Raw genomic sequence first — 24,293 nt, 5'->3', positions numbered from 1 at the left:
AACATACTGATCTAAAGTCATAACTTTTAAGAATTCTTCTCCAGACCATTGTAAGTCTTTGTACAGGATTTTTGCAAACTTTTTTGAAAGCCTTTCAGGTGAGAAATGAAACCTTATTGTCAGTTCTTTATTCAGCTACTAAAAGAAAATAAAATAAGAGGATTACATATAAAAAATAAGGGGCTAATGAATAGAGAAATGAAAATAAAATAATCTGGTTACATATGAGGCTTCTTGTCATAGACCTACTATGTTCTTTCAGCAGAAGCCAATGTTACACCATAGTAAAACCTCATCCTACTTCAACTCCTGACTTAAAGTCCTTTACTTTTGACCAACACAATAATCTTTAACAGGCTTTGTAGAACATGTAAAAATTTCTACTTTGTGTTTTAGAGAGAAAAAAATAAATTTATCGTTTTGGGATGTTTTGCTGGTCACTGTTGAAAATGCTTTAAATAGTTTAGACACTGTGGGAGATAAACTATAAAGGTCCTTGTTATTTAAATACATACGAATTTCTTAAAAATGATTTTTCATTAGTAGTAAGTAAATCCTACATTTATTTGGCACTCAAGTTTTTTTTTTTTTTTTTTTTGCTTTTTTTCCCCACACCAACTCAGTTTATTTCTTCAGTGCTTCCTAACAGTAAATTACAATAAAGGATAATTTCCTTTCTTTTAACTTATTATAATATATATGCTTTGATAAGATCACATCATATAACAATACTTTATTTTGGATATACTCTACATATTGCAATCAAGTTTTTATTGCTAAACAAGCTTAGTTCTGTTGTCTGGTACCATTTGCTTCTGCTGCCAGTTTGGAAAGAATGTAAACTAATTTTAATATTAGTTTAAACAAAATAGAATTAGAAAGGCAAATATGTTGCCAAAAATACAAATAATATGCTGTACAACTGAAGATAAAAGAGTCTTTGTTATATGCTGATTTCAATGGACTATGTTAGTAATTCCCTTTGTAGTGCTGGTTATAAAGAATGTGCCTGTTGATTACTTCTAAGGTAATTTATACCCAGAGACCAGCTCAGATCTGCCCCAAATTGAAATAATATCTGGAGATGCAGTGAAAATTCTACGAAGAGAGTCAGTATAAAATGAGTTCATGCCACTTTAGTAAGTCCTCCATTATGACCAATTAGGTGAGACTGGAGAGTGAGTTCCTTAGACTGAGAGACTAAACTAAAATCCACATTGGTGCTACTAAAAATCACCTAAGAGGATTGTTAGTATAGTTTAATTCTACATTTTTTATTTGTTGTCCCACCTTCCTTATATTTTTTCTCAATTCTGTTACTCCTTTCTCAATTTTTATATTCTTCTTTATCATTTTTTAAGACAGTGTAATGCTCTGGTAAATTTAAAGCTAAACTAGATCAAATAACACCTGTGATTATGTTCAAATTAAGCCTAGACCTATATCTGGTTAAGAATTATCCTAACATCTGAATCTTTTTAAAATACAGTTTTGCCTTTCTTTAAGTATAAATAAAACTATATAGAACTAGTTTCATGAGTGAAGGGGTCAGGAAGGCTGCTGTGAGTTAGAAGGTAGTGATTGCCCATTTAGTCTATTCTGAGTCTCTGATTTGTTGAGCAAAGAAAATAAGCATATCCCACATATCTTCCTTTGATCTCAGGTTCACATTTACATGACTTATTTACTGTGTAAAAACTTACTGCAAGTTATTTTAATTCACTGTTCAACCTTTCCCTAATCTGTAAAATGCAACTAATTATATTACCTCTCAGAGTTGTGGAATTTCAATAGTATCTGACATGTAGTTAATATCTAGTAAATGCTGGCACCAAACTGCAGAGATGCATCCCAGCTGGTCCTGGAAGTTATGAACTCCAGCCATCCAGGCACGAGACCTGGGTGCCATACTCTGGGGATGCATCCTGGTTAGCTGCCCAGTTCCAGAGGTTTTAAACTCTACCCAACCAAGTGCAAAGCTCTAATGCCATAGTTCGAGGGTGAACCTCTGCTAACCACATGAGTTCTGAGGTTCTGAACTGCACTCAGCCAAGCACAAGGCCCTGCCACCATACTGCAAAGGTGCATCCTACCAAGCTGTGTTGATCCAAGCTCTGCCCAGCCCAGTGTCCCAGAGCAATCCACTGGGGTAGCACCCAGCCAGCCTCACAGGTTACAGAGCTGTGACCCTGCCCAGCCCAGAGCTCCATAACTGTCTATCAGGGAGTGACCAGCCTAGCTGACAGGTCCTAAAGATCTCAAGCTCTGCCCACCACACTGTAAGACTTCCATAGTTCTGGTATAAACCCTGGCTAGCTACATGGATATCAGAGGATTGAAATCCTGCCAAGTCTAGCATCCAGTGCAATCCATTGGAAGGGTGCTTGGCCAGCCACATAGGTCCCAGAGTAAAATGACAACACAGAAGAGCAAGATGCAGTCTCAGTCCTCCAACCCACCAAAAACAAACTGAGAAGATACTGAAAGAGAAGACATTAGAAATTGTACAACTGAACTTTCTGAAATGATAGCAATTGAAGTAAAGAAACAACTCCATGAGGCTATAGAGGAAATCAGATCAGAAATAATCTCCCAGGTTTAAAAAAAGAAATGACAAACATTATGAAAGAAATGTTGAGTATATCGAGACAACATATGGATTTTTTTTTAAAAAAAGAGCAGCATAAGAAAATAAAGGTAAACAATATTGAGTAAACAATAAAAGCCAGAATTAGAATGTATGAAACAGATTGAAAGGGATATTCAAGGAATTAAAAATTCCATTGAAAGCTGGCAGAACCACTTGAATGAAGCTGAAATAGATTGTCAGACCTTGAAGATAGGATGGAAGCTTATGATCACTAAAGAAAGATCTCTTAAAATAACAAGGAACCAGAAAACAGCAATTCAACAGCTGCAAAATGATGCAAAGAGAAATAACATAAGACTGATAGATGTTAATGAAAAAGCAGAGGTCAACACAAATGACATAAGACTATTTACAGAAAGAGTAAAGACAATTATCCAAGCATGGGAAAAGAACCTGATATCTAGATAAGTGAGGCATATACAGCCCCAATAAACCACAACCAAAATAAATCTGCACCCAGATATAATAATTAAGATCCCAGAAATTCAGCACAAGAACAGAATACTAAAAGCTGTCAGAGGGAAGAAACAGATCACCTATGAAGGAAAACCTGTCAGCATCACAGCAGACTTCACAACATAAACCTTTAAGTCAGAAACAGCTTGGAGTGAAGTATTTCAAGTCCTAAAAGAAAATAACTTCCAACCCAGATTGATGTACCCTGCAAAACTATCTTTCAAAATCGATGGAGAAATAGGATACTTCCATAACAGAACAACTTAAAGAAATTCATGACTACAAAATTCAGCACTACAAAATGTACTGAAAGATACTCTAGAAAGAGATAAAGATGACTACAGTTCAAAGAGCAATAGCAGAAGGAAACCATTAAGCGGGAAAACAGTATAACAGAAAAAAGGAGAGAACCAACAACAGAAAGATAACTCACTACGTATCAGTTGTATCCATCAATGTAAATGGGCCTCAACGCACTATCATAAACAAGCAGACTGGCAGAGTGGGTTAAGAAACAAAATCCAACAATATGCTGTATATATGAAACTCAAAAGGAAATCTATAGACTAAAAGTCAAAGGGTAGAAAACAATACTCCATGTGATAGGAACCCAGAAAAAAACAGGGGTAGCTATTCTATTTGCAAACAATGTGAACCTCAAACCAAGAATGATCAAAAGAGATAAAGAAGGTCACTGGTTAGGGGAAAACTTGAAGAGGAAGAAATTACAATCATAAATACATATGCACTGAATAAGGAAGCACTCAACTATGTAAGACAAATCTTTTTTTGTTGTTTTGTTTTAGCATGTGGGTGTGTGCTGTGTGGCTGTGAAGTGTGTCCCTAATAATGCATGCTGGAATCAGACCCACTTCCCCCGAATTCCAGTTAAGCCCCTCCCTGGCTCTGTGACCTTCTCCAAGTTGCTTAACATTGCATAGCACCTGGAAAATGTGGGTAATGAAAGTGACATCCTCCAAGTGGCTGGGAGGCTGACCTCTTGGTGCAGGCAAGGTGGGGCTGGGGGTACACTGCCCTGTCTGCCCCCTTCCCATAGTCTCACCTACCCCGGGAGGAGATCCAGGATGGTAGAAGCAGGGCAACCTGAAGTTGTGCCTGCAACACCTTGGAAGGGTGGAGCCAACCAAAAAAAAGAATTACAGATAATCTCCTTAATGAATATAGATGCAAAAATCCTTCATAAAATACTGGCCAATAAGATTATACACCATGATCAGGTGGGATTCATCCCAGTAATGCAGGGCTGGTTCCACATACACAAATCAGTAAACATAATACACCATATTAACAGAGCCAAAGACACAAATCACATGATAATCTCAGTAGATGTGAAAAAGCTTTTGATAACGTCCAACACTCATTCATAATAAAAATCTTATGAAAAATTGGAACTGATAGTCTTTACTTCAATCTGATAAAAGTCATATATGATAAATCAACAGCTGACATCTTACTAAGTGGACAAAAACTGAAAACTTTCAACTTAAAATCAAGAACCAGACAAGGATTCCATTATCACCAGTTCTGGAAACAGAAAAATTGTTCTGGAAACGGCAGACCAATGAGACATGAGAGATACATAGAAAAATAAGAAGTGAGATTATCATTATTTGTAGATGACATGATACTCTACACAGAATGTCCCCAAAACTCCATTGAAAGACTTCTAGGTGTAATAACCAAATTCAGTAATGTATTAGGATGCCAAGTCAACATTCAGAAATCAATAGCATTTCTGTACACAAACACCAAACTCACTGAAAAACAAGGGAAATCACACCCTTCACAATAGTCTCTAAAAAACTGATAATGTAGGAATTAATATAGCAAAGGCAATAAAGATCTATACAGTGAAAATTACAGTACTCTGAAAAAAATCGAACAGGATGTCAGAAAATGGAAAAATCCTTATTTATGGAGAATAAACATTGTGAAAATGGGTATTCTCCCAAAATTATTATACATATTTTATGCAATTCCAATCAAAATACCATTAGCATACCTCACAGATTTAAAGAAATCATTCCTAAAATTCATCTGAACTAGAAGAGATGTAGAATAGCAAAGACAATTCTGGACAACAAATGCAAGGCAGGAGGCATCACAATCCCTGATTTTTTTTTTTTGGGGGGGGGGTCTTTTTCCTTTTTATCGGTACCAGAGATCGAACTCACGACTGCCTGCTTGCAAGGCAGGTGCTTATGCCGCTGAGCTAAATCCCCAGCCCCAGAATCCCTGATTTGAAGTTACACTACAAAGCTATTGTGATAAAATTAGCATAGTACTGGAATAAAAACAGATCTGAAGATCAATGGAAAAGACTAGAAGATACTGCCACAACTACAGACACAGCCAGTCACCTTGTCTTCAACAAAAGGGCCAAACGTGTTCATTGGAAGAAAGCCTCTTTAATAAGTGGTGTTGGAAAAACTAGAGCTAACCCTATCACCAGGCACTAAAATAAAGTCAAAATGGATCAAAGATCTAAATATTAAAACAGAAACATTAAGTCTTCTGGAAGACATAGTAGGTAGAAATCTTGAAGATATAGTAATATGCAGAGGGTTCATGAACAAAAATCAAACTGCACAGGAAATACTTCCCAGAACAATAAGTAGGATCTTGCCTTACTAAAAACTTTGCATGTCAAAAGAAATCTCCTACAGAATGAAAAGAAAACCCATGAATTGGGAAAATATCTTAGTCAATTTTCTCTCAGAGGATTTCTATCTAGAACATATAAAGCATTTAAAAAAATCAGGTCCCCAATCTAAAAACGGGCATCTAAGATGAATACATACTTCTCAGATGAAGATAGATGAAAAAATGTTCAGCATCATTCGTCATTAGAGAAATGCAATTTAAAACAATGCCGAGATTCTATCTCCACAAAGAAAGGCCAAGATCAAGAAATCAACCAATAACAAATGCTGGAGGGGCTGGGGTGAAAATGGTGGGAGTGTAGATTGGTGCAACCAGTATGGGAATCAATCTGGAGGTTCCTCAGAAAGCTAGGATTAGAGGTCCCTTTTGACTCAGCTATCCCACTTCTGGACATTTTCCAGAAGAATTGAAAACATCATACCACAATAATATATGTACACCCATGTTTGTGACTTCAGAATTTGTAATAGCAAAGTCTTGGGAACAACCCAAGTACCCTTCAAATGAAGAATGCATAAAAAAGATGTGGTATTTTTATACAGTGGAATACTACTCAGCTATTATAGGTAAATGGATGTGACTTGAGACCATACTCATAAGTGAAATAAATCAAATTCACATGTGTAAATACCATATTATTTCCATAGTGTAAGAAAATGAAAGAACAAATAAGATCCAAAATCTACAATAAATATTGTGTAAGAGTAAGAAACTGCTCAAAGGGGAAAAGTAGGTGAGATGAGAGAAAGGAGGAAAAAAGGAAGAGAAAAAGAAAAAAGACATAAATTTGTGTATACCTATATACACATATTTACATGTGTGTGAATGTGTGTGTGTGTGAGAGAGAGAAAAATATAAGATGACTATACCACTAATTGTATTAGTTCTTATAAAATACTCTTAATACAGTTAATACTCGTATAATTAGATCAGTTTTGCATGTCTATATCTGATCATCTAAACAATCGTTTTGAGGATAAGAATATGCAATATAACATCCACTGTTAAATGCCTATTACCTTGTTTTGAAATCCTATACTGTTATTGTTTTGGGTTTGTTGCTATGTGCTTCTTTGGCTTTTTGTTTTTCTTTTCTGTGTCTTTTCTCTTAATACCTAGTAAAAGTTAAATATTGTCGTGTTCCCTTATTACTGTATTCTATTATAATGCTTTAATATTGTGTGCCTATATCAAAATTCAGGAAGAATTCATAAAATTTCTGCGGTAATGCTTCTATCATTTAAGGAACATTTATAAGCATCAGCTTTATGTGCTTAATGGGGCTGTAATCAGATTCATAGAACTATCACTTTGATAAATCTTTACAATTTTTCCCTAGTAAATGTATACATAATATAATAACTGAAATTTACCTATGTGTTAAGTACTGATCTTAGCATTTCGCTTGTATCAACTTACTTAATCCTTTCTTCTGCCCTGTGAAATGCAGGCACCTCTTACCACAAATGAGGAATCTGAAACCCAGAGACATCAAGGAACTTGTGTTTGCCTTACTTTCATAAGTGATACAGTGTTTGAGATGACATCTCAGGCTTTTGCCTAATCAACTTGAGACAGGATAGCAGATGATTAAAATTCAAACTTTGGACCTATGCTGTTTGTGTAAAACTGGCTATAGCATTAAATAGCTATTGAATTCTGAGGACAAGTTACTAAACTGCTCTGTACCTTAGTTTTCCCATTAGTAAAATGGAATTTATTAAAATATCTCTCACACTGAGTTTCTAAAGGATTAAATGACTGAATATATCTAAAGCACTTAGAATGGATTCAGAGGAATCACTTAGGATATATGACCTCATGTGTACTTTTATTTATACCGTGAGATTATGCCAGATCAAAGCATGTTATATAAATGTAGAAGTCCATCAAAATGAAACTTATTAATCTGTATAACCTATAAAAAGGGGGAAAATCAGTTCATAAGTATTTCCATACACTTAAAAATTATAAATAGTAACTTAAGTGGCTCTCTGTAGTTCTTGAAGGTTGCATCAGTACCCAGCTGATTGCCAGACAGAAGAACTGGCTGGGCCAAGCTAAGCAGGTTCGAATCAGACCAGTAGGCCTAGGAAGAAGCTGAAGGGGGAAGACAGAGTTACACCAGAGCCAGAGGCTAAAACCTGGGCAAGCATAAGAATCAGAAGGTCTGACAGCAGAAACCAATAGCAGGAAATTGATCGTATCGGTGAGTCAGTTTAGAGAAACAAGTGGTGATTGAAAGTAAAAGTCCCTCTGAAAGATAAGACAGGAAGCAGAGATGAAGAAGTAAGCAGGAAAATAGGCTTGGGAATTTTCTAACTCATTGCTACAGGGGTGTATAGTCAAATCAACCTGTAGGTGTTAGCCGCCATTATTTTTTATTTTAGTTTTTGTGAGTTCTCTTCCTGGGTACTTTATGGTAGATATTGAAGAATAATAGTTCCTCGTATGATTGAAAAACTTTTAATTATATACACATCTGTAGCATGTATTTTTATATTTTTAAGTGAGTCAGTTGGCAGTTGCTGAGTTAAATATAACAGTAGTTAAAACTGAGCTAACAAATAGTTCTATATGTCCATTATTGATGGAGAAATAAATTTTGATGAATAGTAATACAGGTTTTCATTTTCTATACTATTAGTTTTGAAAGTCTAAATAATACTATTTCTTAAGGGAAAGTATTCCATTTTCTTAAGTTTGCTTTATATTGTAAAAAGTAAACTTTCTTGAAAAAAATGGAGGCCATTCAAATGAGAATAAGCAAAGCTGTTGATCTGAAACTTGCCATAGGAAGGAAGTTAACCACATTTGGCAGAAACGCTAAGGAAAGAGAGAAATTTTTGAAAACTATGTTAGCAGAGCAAAGGGAAGGCTTCAGATATGTGCAGATATGCTTGGTAATCTGGACGTGGGCTAAACCAAAAGCAGAGGATCCTGTGTGATTGGTTGTCAGGACAGATATTTGGCTTTCTCTAAATGTTGATCCCAAGTTTGAAGTGGGTACCCAGCAAAGTCAGGGAAACTGGCCATTGGAGTGAGTTCTCAGTGTGAGGCCTGATGGCTACACAGGGGATGCTTTGGCTACTGGTACGAATCCACACTCTATGTTTGGATTCTCATTGACTGCTGTCCCTGTTTGTATAGTCAGTCTCTCAACTCTGTTCATGACCCAAAGGAAAGTGGCTTCTTAAAATCATTAATGCCATTAGCAAAATGTAGTAACAGAAGTATTTCTTTAGTTTTGTTTTTGTTTTTGTTTTACCACAGTAGAAGCCAAGTAAATATTAATATTTGTTCTTATTCCCAGAATTGAGCAAGAGCAGCAAGTGTGCAATCAGGCCTTAGTAGAGGCCCTTTCCCCAACTGTGTAGTGTTTACCCGAAAGGTTACATACTTTAATGATTCAATATTAGGCATTTACTGCCATGAACAAATGTTCTAACATTCTTTAATGCCTTGTAGATATTATAATTAAAATTTTGATTTATAACTGTTATGGCTATGTCTAGATGTTCCCCCAGAGTCATAGTGAGGCTTTTTCAGAGGCAGTTTGGTCTGGAGTATGTTATGCTAGGATCAATGCATGGTGTAATGCTAGGCTCAAGGGCGCTAAGGTTAAGGGTGTGAGTGCTACCTGCCCTAAGTAGTCTGGATAAGATACAAGGCATAGAAAGGACTGTGGTCATCCCTTGTTGCTTTGCTGCCTTTTGCCCACCGTAAATTGTTTCTCCTCTGCATGGCTGTCTACCCTGCCACTCTGCATTGTAGCCAATCAATTATGGACTGAAACCTCTACAAACTGTGAGCAAAATAAACCTTTCCTCCCTTCACTTGTGGGTGTTGGGTATTTTGTCTCAGCAATGAAGAAATTAAGATAATAGCTTAAATAGGTTTTTTCTAATTACAATTAAATATTTACTTGCTTTTTTTCTTAAGAGATAGGTAGCTATCCCCTTCATTCCACTGAAATACCCCTACTACTTATGTAAATCTTCAGGTTCATTACAAGGAATTTAGATACAGAAATTATTTTTTAACTTATTACAGCATGAGTTTCTAATTATACAAACCTTTTATTCATTGAATTGTTTTTTTTTTTTTTACTCCCTTTTCTGTTCTTCAGTGTCTGACTTTTTCAAATTGTAGCTGTAAAAAGAACGTTAAACTTTAAATTCAACTTCAAGTATTGGATTTTGTTTCAACATAAATAAACTACACAGGTGTTGCCCTGGGTAATTTACAGCAGGAATCCTTTTAGGAAAAGTCATTGTGCTAAGGATAAAATTATTGCAATAGTCCTGAGCCCTGGAGCTTTCCAGTGACTGTGAGAGCTGAAACCTAAGAGGAAGGAGTGAGGCCTCCCCTAATCAGCAGGTAGAATCCCAGTTCCATAAACCTTGAGGGACCCCAGGATTGCTCTATTAGATCTCAGTCTCTTTGAATTGGGAGGCAAATCATGCAGGTTAGGAGGGTAGGTTTTCTGTTATTACTGTTTGTCTTAGTTACTTTTTACTGGTTGCTGAGACAAAATACCTGAAGCCAAAAGTTGGGAAAGGAAAGGTTTATTTCTTACAGTTTTTGAAGGTTTCAGTCCACACTCAGTTGGCTCCCAGGAGGGCAGGCATGGCTGGGCTACCGTTCATTCATGGCGGCTGCAAACAGCAAACAGCAACCAGCAAAGAGAAAGACACACCTTCTTTCTGCCATTACATCACATCCTGGCTCCACCCCTAAGTGGGTGTAGCACTGACACCATCAATCCAAGCACTATACAATGAACTATCACAAATGAACAATGCAAACTCATGAGGCCTGGGGGACACAGACATAAACCATGACACTGTTTTAGACAAATCTATATCATGAAGAAATAGAGTAGTTCTCTCATTCCAGAGCACTAGAGAAAGTAACTCACATTGACCTTCAATGCAGTACACAATGTTAATAAAACTTAGCTTTTCTAAATATTTCTGACCCGCACAGATTTTAAAATTGTTGCAGTTTGGAAATAAAGAGCAATTCTTTATGATTTATTTTCTGGTTGTTGGATAAGATACAGTAATAGGATTCTTACATCTGTGAGCCAAAAGTTATAAAATATTTTGTGGGTTGGAATGCAGGCATATATTTTATGTATATAAAAACTATTAAAATAGTATTTTGCCTAATATTTGAATAACAGAGAAGCTACATTCCTAACACTTAGAGATTTTCTGATAAGAAGAGCTTCTGTCAAGAAATATTAATGTAACTTAAAGAAAAATATAAATCACCAAGTTTTAAAAATCAGCTGTTACAATTACCACTAACAAATGTAAATACAGGTGGCAATAAGTTGGTCTCCATGAGGCTCCATGCAGATATAATAGAGCCAATTACTGTCACAAATGTTTGTAATTGTATCTATTGCTGGGAGACAATAAACGCTTTTTAGTATAGCAGGGCCATAAATGTACATGCTGCTGTTGTTTAAACAAAATACAATTTTCAGCAAATTTATCCTTGAAACACCTGCTATAATCAAAAAGAGGTGAATGCTATTAAAAATAAACTGCCTAAATTAACTAGAAATACATACATTTTTAGAGCAGTCTGCATGATTACTCAATTGTCACATCATCTCAGAATGAGGGAAAATACTCACCATACACTTTTACAGCAAGCTTTCTTTAAAAGTGGCTATGCAAAACAGAACACTCATTTGGCTTGCCATGTATTTTTAAACAAGGTGTTATTTTGTGGATTTAAACTTATGTTTCCCAGGGTATCTGTTCTTTGCTTTCTTGCATGCCAGTCCTGGATAGATATCAGGGTTCTGGGAGAAGATACTGTGCTTAAAATTAATACTGTGAAAATAACAGCACAGGGTGGAGAAAAACTCCCCTCTCCTTAAGCAACCGAAGAAATTTTTAGATACTTCTGTCACAATTTTTTCAGCATTCAGGATATTCTTTGTTTAAAGATAGTTGATGATGCTTGCTATTTACCCTGAGTGTGATAAATGTTTCAACCAGATGGGGAAAGGTTTTGTTTATCACAAACTGAAACAGAAGAACAAATATTTTTGCTTTAGAGATTACTATCAGCTATAACTGAAGAGCACCAAGAGTGGTGACAGGTTGCCAGGAAATAACTGGTAAAGACTACATGTTTTGTGAACAGTGCAGAGGGAAGTAACTAGTGCTCCCTTACTGATATACCTTGAATAGACATTTGTGATTGAGAGCAGTGAATTAATACATATTGATTATAATTAAAATGTCTAGACTGCCTAAATATTTCATTATTGCAAAGTATGATTTAATGTTTCCTTTAAATTACTTAATATAACATATGAATTGAAGCAGAAAGCATTTGTCAGGGACCTTCGTACCAAATGGACTTTTTATTGACTCAACTCGATTTTTTCATTCAGACGTATTAGCATATATCTCACTGCCACTCTATTTTATTTAAAATTTTCTAATTACTGAACAAATGTATCCCAGTGGTATCTCGTTATATTTCATTCTATTTTCTTATATCAAAATAATAATTTAATATCTCTAATACGGAAGAGGCAACTGTTATTGCTTGTTTGCTTGCTTGCCCACTTGTTTTAGGAGAAGAGTTTTTAGTATCAGTGTGAGATCCAAGTTTTGATTCGTAGATTCTTAAAGATGAGAGGAATCTTCAGGACCTTGGTCCAGCTCTGCACAATGTCCTATAGTAATTAAATACTGATTTCTGATTTGACCTGTGAACGTCTGCCTTGCCAAATCTCTTCTCTGGCTTTATAACTTCTATAACCTAGAAACTCTCACAGAGAAGATATAAAAGGAATGGGAATGGAGTAATCATGAGCAGTATATCTGAATCAGCCTTTGAGAGCGCTTTAGTAAAAAATGGTTCGTGAAAATAGGTAAATATATAGAAAGCAAGAAGAAAAACATATTTCTAATACTCTTGATTATTTTCACACAAATGGCAGTAAGTGGACTACAGTGTTTTCCACGACATCTGCTGACATTTAGTGGTCTGTCTTGTCCCTGGAGTACCTGTTGGAAGACTCGCCCTGGGTGTCTGCAACCACTAGTAACAGTGAACCCTACATATACTTTGTTTCTTTCTGTACATTCATATCTATGATAAGGCTTAGTGTGTAATTTAGGAACAGTAAGAGATTAAGAACAACAACTATAATACATTAGAACAATTCTAGTCATATACTGTACCAAAAGTTAAGTGAACATGCTCTCATACTATTGTACAGTATTTACTCTTTTGGTGATATATGACAGCAACAATGACTATATGATGAGACAAACTAAGGTGAGTGATGTGGACATTAGGGTGTAGCATTAGGCTACTAAGATTACTTGACTCCGACAACTGTGATACTGACAGTCCTTCTCACACAGGATGGCTGCCAGATGACTAGCAAGCCACTAAATGGCCAGCAGGAGGACGCTGTATGCAGTGTGATTCTGCTGGACAGAGATGATTCTCATCCAGGCAGGATGGAAAGGAACAGCATGAGACTGCACCACACTATTCAGAATAGCACACAATTTACAATTTATGAATTGTTAACTTCTGGAATTTTTCATGAAATGTTTTCAGAGCTCAGTTAACCAGGAATAACTGAAGCAGAAAAGACTGCTGCTGACAGTGGCAGAAAAAATGTCATTTCTAAAAATGCACAAAAGTTACATTCTGTCACCACCTTTCAACCCAGTGAGTGTTTTACAGTATGAAACTAGTTCAATATCATGAAAAAATTACTTAATTGAATGGCAACCTCCTTTTTTTCTTCTTTTTCCCTCTCTCACCTACATGCACACAAATACATAACGCAACAAGGGGCAGTGGTTAATGTGAAATTCTGATAATGGGAACAAGAAGACATGGCAAATCTGCTTGTGTAAAGTGGTGAGAAGCAAATACAGATAATGTTCTCCCATTAGGGAAGAAAGTATCTCTGTGTAGGAGGTTACTCTGCTCATATCCTTGCAGAAGGCATAAGAGACTACTTCCAGAAATATTTTCTGTATTTAGACATGTCGATCTGTCAAACTTATCTTCCCATCTTTTCACTTGATCTGATTTCCTGCCATTAGATTTGCAAAGAATTCTATATTGATCATGGATAAGTTTTTGAATGTGCCATAGGAGCATCAGTATTCCACACTGAAATCCTGAAAGTGACTACTTTTGGACTGCATCTTGTCTCTGGCTCTTTGTGTCTCTGTTTCTGTCTTTCTCTATCTCTGTCTCTCTATGTCTCTCTGTTTCTGTGTCTCTGTCTCTCTCCCTGTCTCTCTGTTTCTGTGTCTCTGTCTCTCTCTCTGTCTCTCTCTGTCTCTGTCTCTCTCTCTCTCTCTCTCTCTCTCTCTCTCTCTCTCTCTCTCTCTCTCTCTCTGAGAAAGGGTGTCCAAATCCCCTTAGTAAGGACTTGCTGTGTACTTACATATGATCCTCAGGTTCATAAGCGTGATGATTGGGTGTTCATGCTCCATGCATGACATGTGCCTCCTTTGAACCTTATTAGGACATCGGCACATTACCCATCTGACATGAAAAAGAAAGAAAGAAAGTATGGTCAGCAGGCAGCCACCACCTGTCCCCCTTTTCCGTTGGCAGAGAGATACCTAACTCAGGGTATCATTCGTCCCTAAGCAGCTTGCATCTGGACATGTGTGTGAAATTTTCAGTTTGGAACCATGATAAAAATTAGTACTGTGAAAATTCTTCTTCTATATGCTTAAATTAATGTGTGTGTTTCTACTGAAATTTCTACCAGAAGTGAAATTACTAATAGTGTGTATATATGTCCAGCTTTATTAGGCTCTGCCACATAGTTTTTGACAGTGATTAAAAAATTTATATTCTTTCTAATACTGTGTGAAAGTTCCAATTGCTGTAGATCTTTATCAACATTTAGTATTTAATCATTCTTATTTCAGTCACTCAGGGTAGGTGTGTTGTCATATTTTACTGTGGGTTTCATTTGCATTTCCCTGCTGACTACTGAAGTTAAACTCCTTTTCTTGTTTATTTGGTATCTAAATATCTTTCACTATTTGACTCCTTGGGTTCTCTTTAGATTTGTAGTAATTCTTTACAACTAGATTCAAGTCCTTTTGTCATATATATATATTATATATAATATATATATAAAACATATGGAAAGTATCAACTATTTAGCTTCTTTTTTCTTTGCATAATATGACAAAAATTGGCTTAATGTTAATATATTCAAAATGATCTTTTTAGGAAGGAATCAGTGTAGCTAATAGCATATTTAAGAAGTCATTGTTTACTTCAGTGTTGCCCCCAAAATATTTTCCTGCTTACTTCTTGAAGCTTTATTGTTTGGCCTTTCACACTGAGATCTGCAATCCATCAAAATTGATTCTTATGTTTGGTGTGAGGTAGAACTCAACCTTTATTTTGTTTTTGTATGCATATGCAACTGAATAATTTATTGAAAATATTATTCTTTAAGTAGAACATTTTTTGTTGTAAGTCAAATGAGCACGTATGTGTAGGTCTGTATCTTACCTCCGTTACATTAATCTATTTGTTGTTATCTAATAATATAGAAAATGAAATCTTTTCATTTTATTTTGTTTCCTTGTTGCTGGTATATAAAAGTGCAATGCTTTTTTATATTTATGTCCATCTAACAAACTTAGTTATTCAATCCTAAGTGCTTTTTCTGCATTTACAATTATGTCACCTGCAGAAAACATCAGCCTTTCTTTATAAATATTATACCTTTTTATTTTTCCCAGTATATTGGTTAAGAACTATACTCTTATGCTAAGTAAAAGTGGCATTCACTGAAAGAAAGTTTTCAATATTTTGTTTTCACAATTAAGTATCATGCTGACTTTGTGACTTTTAAGCATCTTTTACTACATTGAGAAGGTTCTCTTTTGGTCATAATTTCCTGTTATGGTTTAGATCTGAAATATTCCTCAAAGTCTCATGTGTTTGGAAGTTAACTGGACCATGAGACACTGTATCATCAGTGAATTCATCCAATTATGATTACAGTAGCTGAATGTCCTGTTAGGAGGTGGGGCCTGAGTAGAGGTGGGGCATGTTACTGTCCCCAGCTCCTCCTCTCTCTCTCTGCTTCTTGGATGCCAAGCTCTTGCACTGTGCTGTTTCTGCCATGGAGCCAGCTGATTTTGGATGAACTCACTGAAAACTGTGAACCAAATAAACCTGTGACAAGAAAGTGATTAAGACATTTGCTGAGAATTTGTATCATGGAAAGATGTTAAAGTTTTTTTTAAATGACTTTTATTTGCTAAAATAATCATACAGTTAATTTCTTCCTATTTTCTCCCTGTTTTGGTGGACTATATTGATCAATTTTTAAAAATTTAGATATAATATTTATATACATGTATGAAATCTATTTTGATAATTTGATAAATGTATATAATGTGTAATAATCAAATTAAGAATAATTAACAGTTTCTTCTCTTTAAACATATGTCATTTTGGTTAGGAAACTTCAAACTCTACTTTTCAGTTTTTTTATAAAATATATATAATTTTTATAAACTGGTCACCCTACTTAATGCTACCATTGAATACTAGAATTTATTTAACTTATTTTGATACCCATTATCAATCCTCTTCATAATCCTTACTAGTCCTACATCCAGTGACTGTGGCTTACTTACTGTTTCTAATGAAATCAGCTTTATCTTCCACATGAGTGAGAACATATGGTATTTGACTTTCCGTGTGTAGCTTTTTTTCATTTTAACATAATACATCCCATTCCATCAGCATTGCTGCAAATGCCAGGATGTCATTCCTTTTAATAGCTGAATAATATTCTGCTGCATATATACAGTATACCACATTTTCTGCATCCAATGATGAACACCTAGTTGATTCAATATCTTGGCTATTGTGACTTCTGCACCAACAAACATGTAAGGGCAGATGTGTCTTCAATACTGACTTCATTTCTTTTGGATATATACCCAGAAATGAGATTGCTGGATCATAAGGTACAGTACAAGTAGTTCTATTTCTCGTTTTTTGAGGGACCTCTATATTGTTTCTTTATATTGTACTAGATACATTCCCACCAAGAGTAACTAAGAGTTTCCATTTCTCTGCCTTCTTCATCAGCATTTGTTATTTTTGTCTTTTCCTATAACAGGTTCTAACTGTAATGTGATAGATCCACTATAGTTAGTATTTTAAATACACACTGGAGGCCCATATATCGAAAGTGTGGTTACCAGCCTGTGAGCTGCTGAGAGAGTAGAATCTTTAAAAGGCAGGGCCTATTGGGAGGAAGTTAGGTCACCAGAGAGGACATGCCCTGGAAGAGGACACTGAGAACTGTGCCCTTTCCTCTCTCTCTTTCTGTGTGTGTGTCTGTCTCTGTCTCTCTGTCTCTCTCCATCTCTGTCTCTCTGTCTCTCTCTGTCTCTCTCCATCTCTGTCTCTCTCTGTCTCTCTCCATCTCTGTCTCTCTGTCTCTCTCTGTCTCTCTCCATCTCTGTCTCTCTCTGTCTCTCTCCATCTCTGTCTCTCTGTCTCTCTCTGTCTCTCTCCATCTCTGTCTCTCTCTGTCTCTCTCCATCTCTGTCTCTGTCTCTCTCTGTCTCTCTCCATCTCTGTCTCTCTCTGTCTCTCTGTCTCTCTCTGTCTCTCTCTCTATCTCTGTCTCTCTCTCTCTCTCTCTCTCTCTCTCTCTCTCTCTCTCTCTCTCTCTCTCTCTCTGCTTCCTGATCACAGTGAGGTGAGTGGCTTCCTCTGCTAAGTACCTGAGTGTTTTTGCCACAGGCCCCAAACCACTGAAACAGTGAGCTGTACTAAACCTTTCCTCCTTATAAGCTGAATCATCTCTAGTATTTGTTACAGAAATGGGACTCTGACTAGTACAATATCTTACTGTTCTTTCACTATGTGTCAGATGGAGAATGTCTCCTAAAGGCCTCATGGGCTCACAGGTGGGGCTTTTGGAAGGCACTTGAATCATGTTGGACTATGCAGCTGACGTGATGCTAAGAAATGGGGTCTAGGCTAAAGAGTCAGGTCACTGGGTGTGTGGCGCAGAAGGATGTCTCTCTCCCCCAGCTTCTCCCTTCTGTCTGCTTCCTTGTTGCTATGATTTAAGTAGCATTTCCTCCACTGTGCCCCTCTATCATGTCATTCTGCCTTGAAATCTGCTAATTGGTGATAAAACTGTGTCCAAAGGAACCTCTTTCTAGGAACTGTGAGTGTCACTTATTTTGTGCCAGCAATAAGAAAAGTGACTAACATCAAACACTTTTTCATATGTTATTTGTTATTTGTGTAATTTCTTTCAAGAAGTTATTTCGATCATTTGTCAGTTTTTTAATCAAGTACTTTGAGGTATGGTGTTGAATTTTTTAAGTACCTTATATATTATTGATATTAATCCTTTTCCAGGGCCAGGTGTGGTGGCTTATACCTATAATCCTAGCACTCTGGAAGCTGAGGCAGGAGGATTACTGCAAGTTTGAGGCCAGCCTGGGACCTAAAGTGAGCTCTAGGCCAGTCAGAACTGTATAGTGAAACCCTGTCTCAAAAAGAAAACAAAAATCCCTTTTCCAATGAATTTCCAATGTATGCAAATATTTTCTCCCTTCCTGTGGATTATTCTTTCACTCTGTTTCTTTCCTTTGTAGAAACTTCCTAGTTTGATATGACCCCATTTCTCTATTTCTGCTTTGTTGCCTGTGTTTCTAGGGTCTTACCCCAGAAATCAACCCTATACCAATGTCTGAAAGTTTTTTCCACTATTTTTGCTTAGAGCAGCTTCAGGTCTTTGATCCTAGGTCTTTGATCCCTTTTGAGTCCATTTGTTTTATAGGAAGAGAGGTAAGAGTCAAACTTCATTCTTCTGAACATGAATATTCAGTTTCCCCAACATATGTTTGTGGCACCTTTGTTACAGATCATTTGGTTGTCAATGTATAGATGTATTTCTGGGTTCTGGGTGGGGTTTTGTTGTTGTTTTCTTGGAAATTGAATCCTTAGAACAGTGAGCTACATTCCCAAGCCATTTCTTGCTTTGACACAGAGTCTTCCTAAGTTTGAGGCTGACCTCAGACTTCCTGTTCTCCTACCTCAACCCCTTAAAAAGCCGAGATTATAGGTGAAGTTATTAAGTTTTTATCTTTTTAAATCCTGTCATCCTACACACCAGGATAATTTGAGATCCTCCTTTCCCATTTGGTACTCCTTTATTTCTTTGTCTTGCCTAATTTCTCGGGCTAAGCCTTTCAGTACTGTGTTGAATAAGAGTTATAAAAGCAGATATCCTTGTCTTAGTCCACCTCTTAAAGGAGATACTTTCATCTTTACTCCTTTCATTATATTCGCTGTAGGTAAATCATAGATCGTGTTGAGGTGACTTCCTTCTGTAAATATTTGTTTTCTCATGAACGAATGTTGAGTTTTATTGACTCTCTTTTCTGCATCTGTTGAGATGATTATATGGCTTTTGTCCTTTATTCTATTGGTAGGATATAACTTTTGTTGATTTATATATGTCAATCATCTTGGCACCCCTGGGACAAATCTCACTTGGTATTAATGTATCTTTTTTATGGGTTTGGCCTGCTAATATTTTTGCATCATGGTTCTTCAGGGATATTGTAATTTTAATTTTTTGTTGTGCCCTTGTGTGGTTGTGGTGTCAGTAATGCTGATCTCATAGAATACCTTTTCTTTCTTACATGCAGATAGTACACTTTAATAATCTCCCCCAACCCCGTAACCTACCTTGCCCTACTCTCTACCTCTGTAATGACTTTTGACAAATTCTCTCCCTTTTGATTTTTGAAAGGAATAATTTTGGGAGAATTAATGTTAATTTAAAAGTTTGGTAAAATTTAGCAGTGAAACCATCCAGTGCTGGGCTTTTCTTTATTGGGAGACTTTTAATAACGAATTCATCATTTTGACCCATCATAGGTCTGTTCAGTTTGTCTGTATCTTCAAGATTAGAGTTTTGTCAGGTTATATGTGACCCACATTTATCCATTTCATCCCAGTTTCTTGGTGCATGTTTGTTCATATGGTCTCCAATAATCCTTTTTATTTGTGATATCTATGTCAATTTCTCCTTTATCTTCTGTGATTTTATTTATTTGGGTCTTTTTCCCTTTTTTCTTTATTAAATCTGACTTAAGATTTCTTAGTTTTCATATTATTTTTGAAAAATTAGGTTTTTTGTTAGTCTTTTGTAACTGTCTATTATACTTATTTATGCTCTGATATTTGTTATTTCTTTCCTTCTTTTAATCTGGGGCTTGATGTCTGTCCTAGTTACTTCACTCATGCATAGAACAAACTACCACATACCCCCAGTTTAAAAAGGAAAGATGTATTTTAACTAATGTCTCCATCCATAGTTGACTGGCTCCAAGGCAGGACAAAGCTCAGTGGCATGGCAGAGGGGAGCTGCTCACTGCATTACAGAGAGCAATCAGAGAGAGTCAGAGGAGTTAAAACTTTCTGGGTCATTCCACCATGACACACCTTTTCCAACCAGGTCTTCTTTACAGCAAGTCAGCTATACATGCTTATAATCCAATCACTACCCTAAGGTCATACCTGAGATCTATGAGTATTTGGGGTTGGGACTGGGGCAAGGGATATAACTAAGACAGATTTTGGTACCAGCAAAATGGGGATGTTGCTAGGATGCTACTGACTATGGGTTCCAGATGCCTTTGAACTGGTTCACAGGAAGAATTTGGAAAAATTAGGATATGCCATAGAATGCTGTAAGCTGAGCTAGGTGTAAGATTCTGGTCAGAACTCAGAAGACCAGAATGCTGATTTTAAAAAGAACAGGCTCATGAGGTTTCAATAGGGAACAAGGACTCCATTGGCACTTTAACTCTAGGCTATTGGTGTTACACTCTGACAGAAAATTGTTTATGTTTTGCTCATGTCCTGAGACTTTGTGGCACTGAGATTCAGTGCAGTGGACTAATTAATCTGGTGGGGGAAATTTCAAGGCAGCCCAACATTCAGACTGTTATGTAGATATTTTGCCCGGCTGCACACTGATAAAAGAAAATAACATAGCTTATTTATTAAAAAATGTTTTCAGGTTTGCTATTGAGAAAGAACCTCCAACAATAGAGCAGAAGAAAGCTTGGTTGCTAAAATGATTAGTATCAAAAAGAAGCCAAGTATGGTGAAACCTTGGTTTGTCAGAACAATTTCTTCTGCTCATAATCCAAGGCTCTTGTGTATCAAAACATCCAGAGAAGCAGTGAGAAAGAAAAGTGGTCATGTGACATTCAGCATGACCTACTACTTATATTGAAGACATCACATGTTTATCAAGTTAAAATGTCTTGAAATATATACTCATTTTTTTTAGGACACTTATAGACCAAGTTACTCACAATCCAAGGTTTGACTGTACAGTGATACTTGGTTCATGAACTTAATTTGTGCCACAGTTCTGGAAAAGATGGCTGTGTTCATATTTATGAGGAAAGATGGCTGCAGTTGTGTTCATCACCCAGTGAAGAATTCACAAGCAAAAACAAAATTTTGCCAAACACTTGTTTGCAAGCAAAGTTGTTTGTGAACAAAAATGTTTGTGAACCACTGTACTTCATATCAGGAAAATAGGAAAAGCACCTGTAGAGCATGTGAGGAACCAGGCTCAAAATTGCAAAGGTGAAAGACTTTGCCTTGAGAAGTGGCAGGGGCCCTGTGCTTCAAAGTGGCAGCTACCTAGGGAATTTGTCCCCCGGGATTCCATTCATAGTGCTCAATGATCCAGGCACTCAGAAAACTCGGTAGCTATGATGCACGAGAGCCCACCCAACTGCTGCTTTAGCTGGCAGCAGACCTTGGGATTATCTACATGCTGCTGGTTTTACAGGCATACATAATCAAGAATTGTGTGAGAGAAGCCTCCACCCAGATTTCTGAAGAAGGCTTGAGAGGCCTGGCAGCGTGCCCTCAGGTATCAGTGTGTCAAGCTGTGGGAATGAAGCCAAAAGTGCAGAGGAAACCCCAGAAAGTTGGAGAAGTTAGAAACATGGAACATGGCTGAGGGAAGCCACAAAGAGTAAGCAAAGCCAGCACAAGAGAAAAGCCATGAGAGCTGCAACCGCTGCAGTGCCGTGGGGAGGCACAGCAAAGCCTTTAGAAGTCATGTCTCTCTACAGCTTGCCTTAGATGCGGGATATGGAAATAAAGAATTTAATGTTTGCCCTGCTGAGTTTTGATACTGCTTTGTTTCATTGATTTCTACTATTTCACCCTATTTCTCCCTTTTGGAATGGAAATGTTTATCCTATGCCATTGTATATTAGAAGTATTTCCTTTTTATTTTTATAAGCGCTCATAGCTAAAAGGTTGCTTTGAGTTTCAGAGGAGACTTTCAGTTTGAACTTTTCAGCAATGCCAGAACTTCTAGGACTTTGGCAACTCTTGGAGATGGATTAAATGCGTTTTGCTTAAAGATATGTGCATGGAGGCTGGGGTGGAAAGTTACAGTTTATAGCTAGATGTGCACTGAAAGACTCATGCCTGCAGAGGTGAGGTTTTAGGGAGTGACTGGATGATAGGAACACTGTACTAATCAGTGAGTTATTCCACGGATGAGTCTCTAGCTAAATGTCATGTTTGGAAGTAGAATCTGGTCAGAAAAGGTGGGTCGCTGAGGGTGTAGCCCGGAAAGCTTTGTCTCCTACCCTGGCTCCTCTCTCCCGTTTCCTGGCTGTCATGAGATGCGCAGCTTTTTCTCTGCCATGCTTGAAGCCAGACTACTATGCGGTGAAATGTGAGCCAAAATAAACCTCTCTTTAAGTTTCAGGTGTCAAGGATTTTGTCCTAGCAATGAGGAAAGTGACTAAAACAAACTTTTCTGCTTCTGTAGTTCTTGAACTTTAATTCTTAGTTTTCTAAATTTCTAAATTTTTGTAGATATGTATTGCTATAAACTTCCTTTTTATCACTGCTTTGCTGTATCCTATAGATTTTGGTATGTTGTTGTTTCCATTTTCAGTTATTTCAAAAATTATTTGTTTCCTTTTGATTTCTTTGTTGATTCCTGGTAATAAAAAAAGCATGTTTACTTTTCATGTATCTGTACAATTTCTAAAGTTCAATTATGGTTAGACATAAACTATCATTTTGATGTTTTTAATTTACAAAGGCCTGTTTTGTGACCTAAAATGTAATTTGTCTTGGAGAACATTTCATGTGCTAATGAGAAAAATGAGTATTCTTCAACTCTTGCCTGAAATATTTGTACAGTATGCTACATTCGTGTAATCTATAATTTAGTTTAATTTCAGTGTTTCTTGGTATTTTCATCTGGATGAGTTGTTCATTGATGAAAGTTTGGGGTATTAAAGTCCCCAATTATAATTGTATTAGAGTCTGTCTCTTACAATATTTGCTTTATATAATTAGGTGCTCCAATATTAAATGCATATATCATTACAATTACTATTTCATTTTATTGAATTTCCTTTATTATTGTAGTGTGACCTTCTTCATTTCTCTTTTTCTTCTACATTTTTTAACTTAGTGTGTATTTTTCAAAGTGTAGCTACTCTTATTCACTTTTAGTTTCTGTTCACATAGAATATTTTTCTGTCCTTTCACTTTCGGTCGATCTTTAAATGTGAAATAAAATTGTAGTGAGTAGCCGTATAGCAGGGTCTTTTTTTTTTTTTTTTTTTTTGTCCACTCTTTCTAAATCTTAATTGAGGAAATTAATTCACTTACATAAGGGTCATTACTGCTAAGTAAGGACATATCTGCTACCATTTTGTTAACTTTTTTCTGGTTATTTTGTGTATCCTTTATTTCTTTCTCTCTTGTTCGTCTTTGTGGTTTGCTGATTTTTCTATACTATGCAGGTAAACTTTGATTCTTTTTCTGTTGTGTATCTGTTATCCTTATAAGTTTTATACTTTCCTGGCTTTTGATGATGGTAGTCATCAACCTTTTCCTTCTACATGTAGGACTACCTTCAAGCATAAACATTTCTTTAGTTTTTGCTTCTCTTGGGAAGTCTTTATTGTTCATTTCTGAAAGATAGCTTTGCCGATTTAGTATTTTTGGTTCCCAATTTGGTTTTTTTCTTCTTCATTCAGAACTGTTTAACCTTTTCTAGTCCTTGGCATTGAATTCAGGACTCTTCACTGAGCTGTGTACCTAGACATTTTTAATTTTTATCTTAACAAAGAGTATCTAAGCCCATCACTGCCACTGCCAAGTCACTAAGTTGCTCAGCCTGGGCTCAAACTTGTGAACCTGCTGCCACAGCTTCCAGGAGTGCTTGGATTTCAGGACTCATACATAATATTTATCTCCCTGTTCTTTCCTGCCTTGTAAGAATTCTGCCAAGATATCTGTTATCAGCCTATTAATATTCTTTCATATATAACTTTATATCTTTTTCTGCTCTTTTATATTTTTCATCAAATTTTGATTACTTGTACTCTGTGCCTCAGAGACC

At 36.4% G+C, this 24,293-nt stretch overlaps 1 protein-coding gene and 1 non-coding gene across 3 annotated transcripts in view; both read left to right on the top strand.

Annotated features, from left to right (window-relative positions):
• Positions 1–24,293, top strand: part of Ift57 (intraflagellar transport 57) — a 68,548-nt gene that overhangs the window by 27,408 nt on the left and 16,847 nt on the right. The window lies entirely within an intron of this gene.
• Positions 14,252–14,353, top strand: LOC111756668 (small nucleolar RNA U13). The gene has a single exon (XR_002791090.1). It is a non-coding gene; the product is annotated as a small nucleolar RNA U13 (small nucleolar RNA).

Source organism: Cavia porcellus, unplaced genomic scaffold (genome assembly GCF_034190915.1).
Source record: "Cavia porcellus strain 051 isolate PalLab524CR breed Dunkin Hartley unplaced genomic scaffold, mCavPor4.1 scaffold_15, whole genome shotgun sequence".
In the NCBI taxonomy this organism is placed as follows: Eukaryota; Metazoa; Chordata; class Mammalia; order Rodentia; family Caviidae; genus Cavia; species Cavia porcellus.
Note: the sequence above shows the minus strand (reverse complement) of the source record. Positions and strands in the feature narration are given on the sequence as shown.